This window comes from Pinus tabuliformis, chromosome 2_2 (assembly GCF_031772625.1).
Source record: "Pinus tabuliformis cultivar Carrire ecotype Pingquan chromosome 2_2, CPIR1, whole genome shotgun sequence".
Lineage (NCBI taxonomy): Eukaryota > Viridiplantae > Streptophyta > Pinopsida > Pinales > Pinaceae > Pinus > Pinus tabuliformis.
This window is the reverse complement of record NC_142300.1, coordinates 1,192,435,444-1,192,443,155: the sequence shown is the minus strand read 5'-3', so window position 1 is coordinate 1,192,443,155 and position 7,712 is coordinate 1,192,435,444.

Sequence of the window (7,712 nt, the reverse complement as noted above, 5' to 3'; positions counted from 1 at the left end):
GTCTATTCCTTTGCCAAACTGCAGAAATGAATATACAATAATGCTCAAAGCATTCAAAAGAGTCCAACTTTTACCAATGACTAAAAAACTACTAGATATAGGCAATAAACAACTCATGCTAGGCTTTAGGGGTCGAATTCATGAGTTTAGGAGCTGTTTCAACAAGACCTATACTAAGAACTGAAGAGTAGGCAATGGAACAGCTTGCCTCTAAAACCTAGGAAATTGATTCATTCAGTTTCAAACTACCTTTTTATGATGCATCTACCTCCATGAGTGAAATTTTAGCATATTTACATCAAAATCCATCAAGTTACATCAAATTAAATCATCAGTTTGACTATGAGGGAGAGAAAAGTCAAACTGAGAAAAAAATAGGCGAAAAACATAGTTTTTTTGGCAAAAAAGTCAATTTTCCATCCTGTGTGCCGCACCTCTGTCCCTGTGCGTCGTGCCTTTTTGCAGCTGATTTTTGAGGCCTTCCCATGCACCAAATTTGCTCCAAGTGGGCTTGAAAACACAATTTAGCACTTGTTCTCATTCACTCTTGGACACAAATGAGCTCTTTGACATGGAAAAGACTTTATATACAAATGATTTTAATTTTTTACTTATGAAAACCCACTTTCCTAATGTTTGTCTTTCACTTGCTTTTTCAAACTCTGTTTTGGGCAGTTTGTCTTGCTTTTTTCCTTTGATGGACTAAATGCTTTGAAATTTTGACTCTTTTGCAGGAACTAGAGTTCGGGGGCTTGGCAAGGTGACTAGGGCTGCATCTTGAAACTATTACATATAGAAAAAAAATGAAATTACATGAAATTTTGTACATAAAACATAAAAACTCTGTTTTTCCTCAAAACAGGGTTTTGAGGAAAAATCAATCACTGAGCATGTGATTATTGAAATTTTTGTTGCTGAGACTTTATTTGACCTCCTCATGTGCCTACTGACCATTATTGAGCATTTATAAGACCTTATTGACAAAACCCTAGACCTAATGAGACCTAAAACCCTAAAAATGACTTTTGCAAATTTAAAGACAAAAAATGACTGCAAATGACCTAAATGTATGAAAATGGGCCAGAAGGTAAAGATCATGAGGGAAATTTATAATATGCCACTACCATCAGATGATCCATGACCCTAATGGAATGCAGATGACCGGATGAGACACCTAACATGCAATGCAACAAGAGAATTTTGATCACTGATGGAGGGATGAAGATACCGACACTAACAGGTCAGATGCGAATGTCCTACCAAAACAGACTTGGGAATGGATGGGGAGAGCTGCACTACAATGGTCTCCAATTCAGCTAAGGATGGCGAATCAACAGAAGATCATCCCCATGGGGCAGCTGCAGGGGGTGACTGTGGATATTGAGGGAGCGAGCGCACTAGCTGACTTTGAAGTAATAGAGATAGTGGATGACAAAAATCCATATCCTGCACTCCTGGGAATTGATTGGGATACTGATATGAATGGGGTAATGAATCTGAAGAAGCGAAAGATGATCTTTGAGAAGAAATCGCTACGCGTAATAGTACCCCTTGATCCTGTTGAAGGATCGTGTTGCACTGAACTTGTCCGCGATTATGAAAGTGATGACGACTTGGACTGTATCTATAAGATAACAACGTGAGACCAAGATTGGGTGAATCCCACCGCGGATGGACGGATTACATGGGATCGCGAGAGTTCCTGCACTTCGGACTCCGACGAAGAAATAGAACGCTGGCAGAATCGGTTACATGAAGTAACTACGCTGAATTACAACATGATGACCTGGTTGCTACACTGTGTGTCATCAGAGGTAAGAAATATACCTACTTATGATGGTTTGAATGAGGTAGATATATTTTTGGATGCATTTGAAGGGGAGGTACCAGAAAAGCAGCGCTTCCAGGCCTTGGACTGGGTACTATGTGCGACGACTACAAGATGGTGGGGTACACACAAGGGAAGCTTTGACGATTGGTGCGAATGTAGGAGGATGATACAAACATGATTTGGGAAGCCTAAGTTGTGACTGATGGACAAGTATGATGGGCAGAATGATCCATGTGCACATCTGGCCAAATGGACCCATGCTTATGGAGAAAAGCCCCAACTTGAGTGGGTGCACCTGCTCTATCATACCCTGGATGCTATCACAATGACTTGGTATATAGAAACAAAGCTTCAACAGGGGATAGGCAAATGGGATATCCTACGCGAAGGATTCATGATGACCTTCAGTTTTGAGGATGGGTTTGACAGTATTGATGAAGTGCTACAAGAGGTGAAAGCAACTATCTTTAGGATACTGCAAGATCCTTTAGACCTGACTCAGTCTCAATGGGCTACTCAGCTGAGCCGTGCGCTAGAATGCTATAATGTAACTACTGAAGAAGAGGATGAGGATTCACGGAGGATTAAAATTCTAGAAATAGAAGGTCACTGTGAGGTTCAAGGGCCGCAGATTGAGAATCTTGATATAACTGCACCGCTGAAAACAAAACAAGTAAACATTGGTACAGAGGCAGAACCCAAATTCGCGAAGATTGGAAACTATTGGGACGACGCGATAGTGGATAAGGTCACTAAATTGCTTTGCGAATACCAGGACTTATTCCCTACCAAGTTTATGGATTTGAAAGGAATAATCGGGGACCTAGGAATGATGAAGATCATGTTAAAGCCCGATGCGAAGCCAGTTAAGAAAAGGCCTTACCGTCTCAATCCGAAATATAAGGAGAAGGTCCGCTTAGAGCTAGACAAGATGCTCGTAGCAGGCATCATTGAGCCTATGGAAGAATCAGATTGGGTAAGCCCAATGGTGGTGAAAAAGAAGAAGTAGAAGGATGAGATAAGGATATGCGTGGATCTCAGAAAATTGAATGATGCTTGTGTGCATGATTCTTTCCCGACTCCGTTCACGGATTAAGTGTTGGACAATGTAGGCGGCCAGGAAGCATATTCCTTCACTGATGGGTTCTATAGTTACCACCAAATCAAAATCGCGCCAGAGGATAGGAGCAAGAAAACCTTTGCAACTGAGTGGGGTTGTTTTCAGTACACTATAATTCTGTTTGGATTGAAGAATGCATTTGCAATCTTTTCGCGCGTGGTTGTTGTGGCATTCAAGGAAATTATTCATAAGTTCCTAGAGGTATATTTTGATGGCTAGACTGTATTTGGGCTCGTTAAGTTCCATGTAGCAAGCTTGCGCTTGATACTGGATACCTGTCGAAGATGTTAGATCGCGCTCAATCTCAAAAAGTTTTTGTTTTGCATTCCTTTTGGAAACCTATTATGGCATGTGGTTTGCAGACAAGGACTGATGGTAAACCTCGCGAAGATCGTGGTGATACTGAAATTGGAAGCACCGAGGAGTGTGAAACATCTGCGCTACTATGGGACATACAGGATATTATAGAAAGTTTATCAAAAGCTATGCCCAGATCACTGCACCTATGGATAAATTGTTAAAGAAGGATGTCACGTTCTGCTGGAACGATGACTATAAGAAGAGCTTGGACATATTGAAAGAAAATATGGTTACCGCACTGATTGTAGTCTTCCCAGACTATAAGAAAGAGTTTCATGTACATGTTGACGCATCATGTATAGTGCTGGGAGCAATACTAACATAGGCTGGTCGAGAAGGCTTGGAGCATCATATCGCGTTTGCAAGCCGTAGATTATATAAAGCAGAGAAGAACTATTCCACCACTGAGCGTGAAGGGCTAGCTATGGTGTATGTGCTCCAGAAGTATTGGCACTACTTGCTAGGAGGCCATTTTAAGATGTATACAGATCACTCCATGCTAAAATACCAGGTCAATAAGCCTGTGTTGGGAGGGAGAATCTGCAGATAGCTCTTATTGTTCCAGGAGTATGATTTTGAAGTTGTCATGAAGCTTGGACGATTGAACGCGGGACCAGATCATTTGTCACGCATCGAAATGGGGAGGAACCTACTAACTTGGATGAAGGATTGCCTAATGCACAATTATTTGTATTGCATGTGGCAGATGGTCACTTTGAGGATATAATACACTTCCTAACAACAGGAACTGCACCGGAAGGATACACTGTCTAGCAAAAGAAGGAATTAGTGGTGCGCGCAACAAATTTCTCTGTCATTGCTGGGCATCTGTACAAAATGGGGACTGATGAGATATTGCGATGGTATGTACCTGAGTTTGAAAGAAGCAACATCCTCACAGACACTCATGGGGTTGCCGCGAGAGGACATTATGTAGGGAGGGAAACCGCGCAGAAGATTCTACATGCAGGGTTGTGGTGGCCAACCCTTCATTAAGATTCTAAAGAATATTGAAGGCTTGTGATGTATGTCAAAGAATGGGCATGCCATCGTGGAGGGATGAAATGCCTTTGAATCCACAAATTACGTTGCAACCCTTCGAGAAGTGGGTGATCGATTTTGTAGGACCCATTCAGCCACAAGGAAAGAAAAGATCAAGATACATTATCACTCCGATGGAGTATTTGACTCGTTGGGCAGAAACACAGCTGGTGAAGGATTACATGGGCGCGACTGCCGCAAAGTTCCTATTTGAGCATGTAATGACGCGATTTGGATGCCTGAAGATCTTGATGAGTGATCATGGTATGCACTTCGTGAATGAGTCGATTAACGCACTAACGGAGGAATTTCAGGTATATCACCAGAAGAGCACACCTTATCACCAACATGCTAACAGAACAATGGAGGCATTCAACAAAGTGCTCGAAAACACACTGACCAAGGTTTGCAATGCTCAATGAAGTGATTGGGACCTACGCATACCTGTAGTACTATGGGCTTATCGAACGACATGCAAGAAGTTGACTGGACAAACCCCTTTTAGGCTTGTCTATGGTGTGGAAGCAGTAATTCCTATGGAATACATCGTACCTAGTTTGTGCATAGCAGTGCTCATAGGTATGATGGATCGCGGATCCCTGGAGGAGAGGCTCGCGCACCTAGATGACCTCGAAGAAGAAATATTTTTGGCTGGATTTCACCAGTAGGTCCAAAAGCAGGGCAAAAAGGCATGGCATGATCGACACATCATGCTATGCACATTTAAGGTAAATGACCTGGTTTTGTCATACGATAGTAAGTTTGATAAATTTCTAGGGAAATTCAGGATGCATGGTTAGGGCCTTATGTTATTAATGAGATTACCGACGGAGGAGCGGTACAGTTGGTCAAATTAAATGGAGAACCCTCCCCAGGAAAGGTGAATGGCAGTTGCTTGAAGCCATGGACCGACGGTCTAGCCATGTGACTAAATGAAAGAAGCATAGTCTTAGTGCTCTAGGTAGTTGAAAGGAGGCACGAGACTATAAACTGCACTAACCGGGTTGGGGAGCTGCGCGATTGGACGATGGTGCGAACAATCATTTGAGGCCCTGACCAGCTTGCAGGAGGAACCAAACATCCAGAGGCTAGAAACGGAAGCATGCAAACTCCAACAACGCTATGGTGAAGTTAAGGGAATAACGCGAATAGTCGCACTGACACAGAGGTTAGCCAAGCTGCAGGAAGCGAGGCAGCTGAAGGAATAGGTGGATGCAATGCTGCACAAGGAAGAAGTGCTGAAGGCGTGACTCAAGCCTTGGATGGAGGAAGCTTACGTACTCACAGGAAACATTGAAGGCAAGCTTGTGACTCTGCAAGCGATGCAACAACAACTTCAGGCCAACAGCGCAAGGGCAATAACCAAGAAAACAGTTGAAGATGCGAAGTAGGCAGCAGCTCAGTGCATAGCTGAAGTTGCGGTCATCAGGATCGAGCTAGACAGGCTTCACGTAAATATCTCCGTGCCTACCAAGTGACTTGAGGGTGAGTCACGATGTTTGCGTTGGGGGCCTGTTGGGAGCGGGATCCCTCAAGGGCAATTTTGGGGGTAAAATCCCAGGTTTAAGTCAATTTTTGTAATATTATTGTAAAGACTCCGTAATTTGTGGTCGTAGAGCGCGAAGGAGTTATGTGTCATAAAGGGTAGTCCGCCCTTAGTTTTGTAAAAGTAAAGTCAGCTGTAAGAGAACTACCCATGGTTCGCGGACCATGGGATTGTATAAAAAGAACTAAGCTCTAAGTAGTTTGGAAGAGACAAACAGTAATAGATGATGTAATAGAATCATAGCTTTAGAGAAAGAAGTCTAAGGCTTGGGTTGTAGCGTAGGTAAAAGGCTCTGCAGTTGAGTGCACAAAGGCCTAGGGTAGAAGTCTGTAGCTAAGTGCGCTAACCCCTGCAGCTGTGTTCGGAGGGCGGATAAATGTTGTAACCACTTGGAAGATATTAATAAAGAAAGATAGTCTGCAATTTCAGTGTCTTTGTTCTGTTAACACATCTTGATATGTTATGTATGAATTTTCTTTATTATTCTTATATGGTGCGCGAATGAATGCAATTACATTGAATAACTGAACGCATTTGCGAATATCTATTTACGCGGTGATAACTATAATTGTTTGATAAGATAAGCAAGGTGTTGTAAAATGATTAGTTTTGATAATTTAAATTTGCTGATATAATAGGTTTTAGTAGTTTATAAATAATAAATTGGTCTGCAAGAGTAAATGCGCCCTCAAAATGTAAATATAAGTTTCATTAGCTAGTTGATTTAATTAATCATGCATTTAAACATGATTAAATGATGTAATAAAGTAAATTAAAACATGGTTTACAAATAGTTGAGAATGAATTTTCAAAAAATGAAAGAGGTTTTTGTTTCAAATGTCCTCCTGTACAAAAACCTCTCTCATATCTGTAACAGGTATTATGGTTTGGGAGATACAAATGCATAATTGAAGGCATGTGTCAAGCAGAAAGAGTCGATTTTGCGGACAAAACCGACCTCCCTAGAAGCTAAGGCTTTCTAGTGAAAAACAAGACAAATAAACACTACCTTTCTCTAAATATGCATTTAGAATACAAGTAATCAGGTGATTATAACATACCTTTAGTCCAACGCTTTGTAGTAGTCCAGCCTCGCCGATCCGGATGAGCTCCTCCTTCTCTTCGAAACCTGCATTCACTAACAAGCCAAAAGATTAAATAGCACTTGATAAACTTATAAAATAACACATATTCATCATACAGACAAAGGAGTATATGAAACAAATCATGAATAACAATCTGTTGAGAAAAATGAGTTTATTTGCATTAAGTGGAAACAAAATAAACCATTACAACCTGAGCCTTGGTGTTGTGCAGGTCCCTCCTAGGGTCCAGCAAGAGTTTTCCTTTACTTTGATCAGCTCACCCACTTCCAAATAAGGCTAGGAAAGGATGGGAATCTCTCCTCTCAAGCTCTATAAGGGAGTCCTAATTCTAGCAACATCTACCCTTAGGAATGTTCAGCTTTCAACCTCCCTTCCTTCTGGCCCAATGCCTGTATTTATAGTGCTCTAGAGGAAGTTAATCAGGTCCACCATCAATGGGATAAGCCCCTCTTTGGATGGGATAGCTCCCCTCTTGATGGGATAAGTTCCTCTTTCATAGGGATACATGAACCATCTGGAGGCGCTCAATACACGTCAAACAAGCTTCTAGAATGCTCTAGAAATGACCACAAGTAACTTTTTTGGAGTGAAACTTGCGCCTTTTGACCTTTACAGGAGTATGCACCCACCCCTTTATAAACAGAGCGTACAAGTACACATGTATTGTGAACTTGGAGTGCGTACACGCAGGTAAGGCTAAGAGAAACT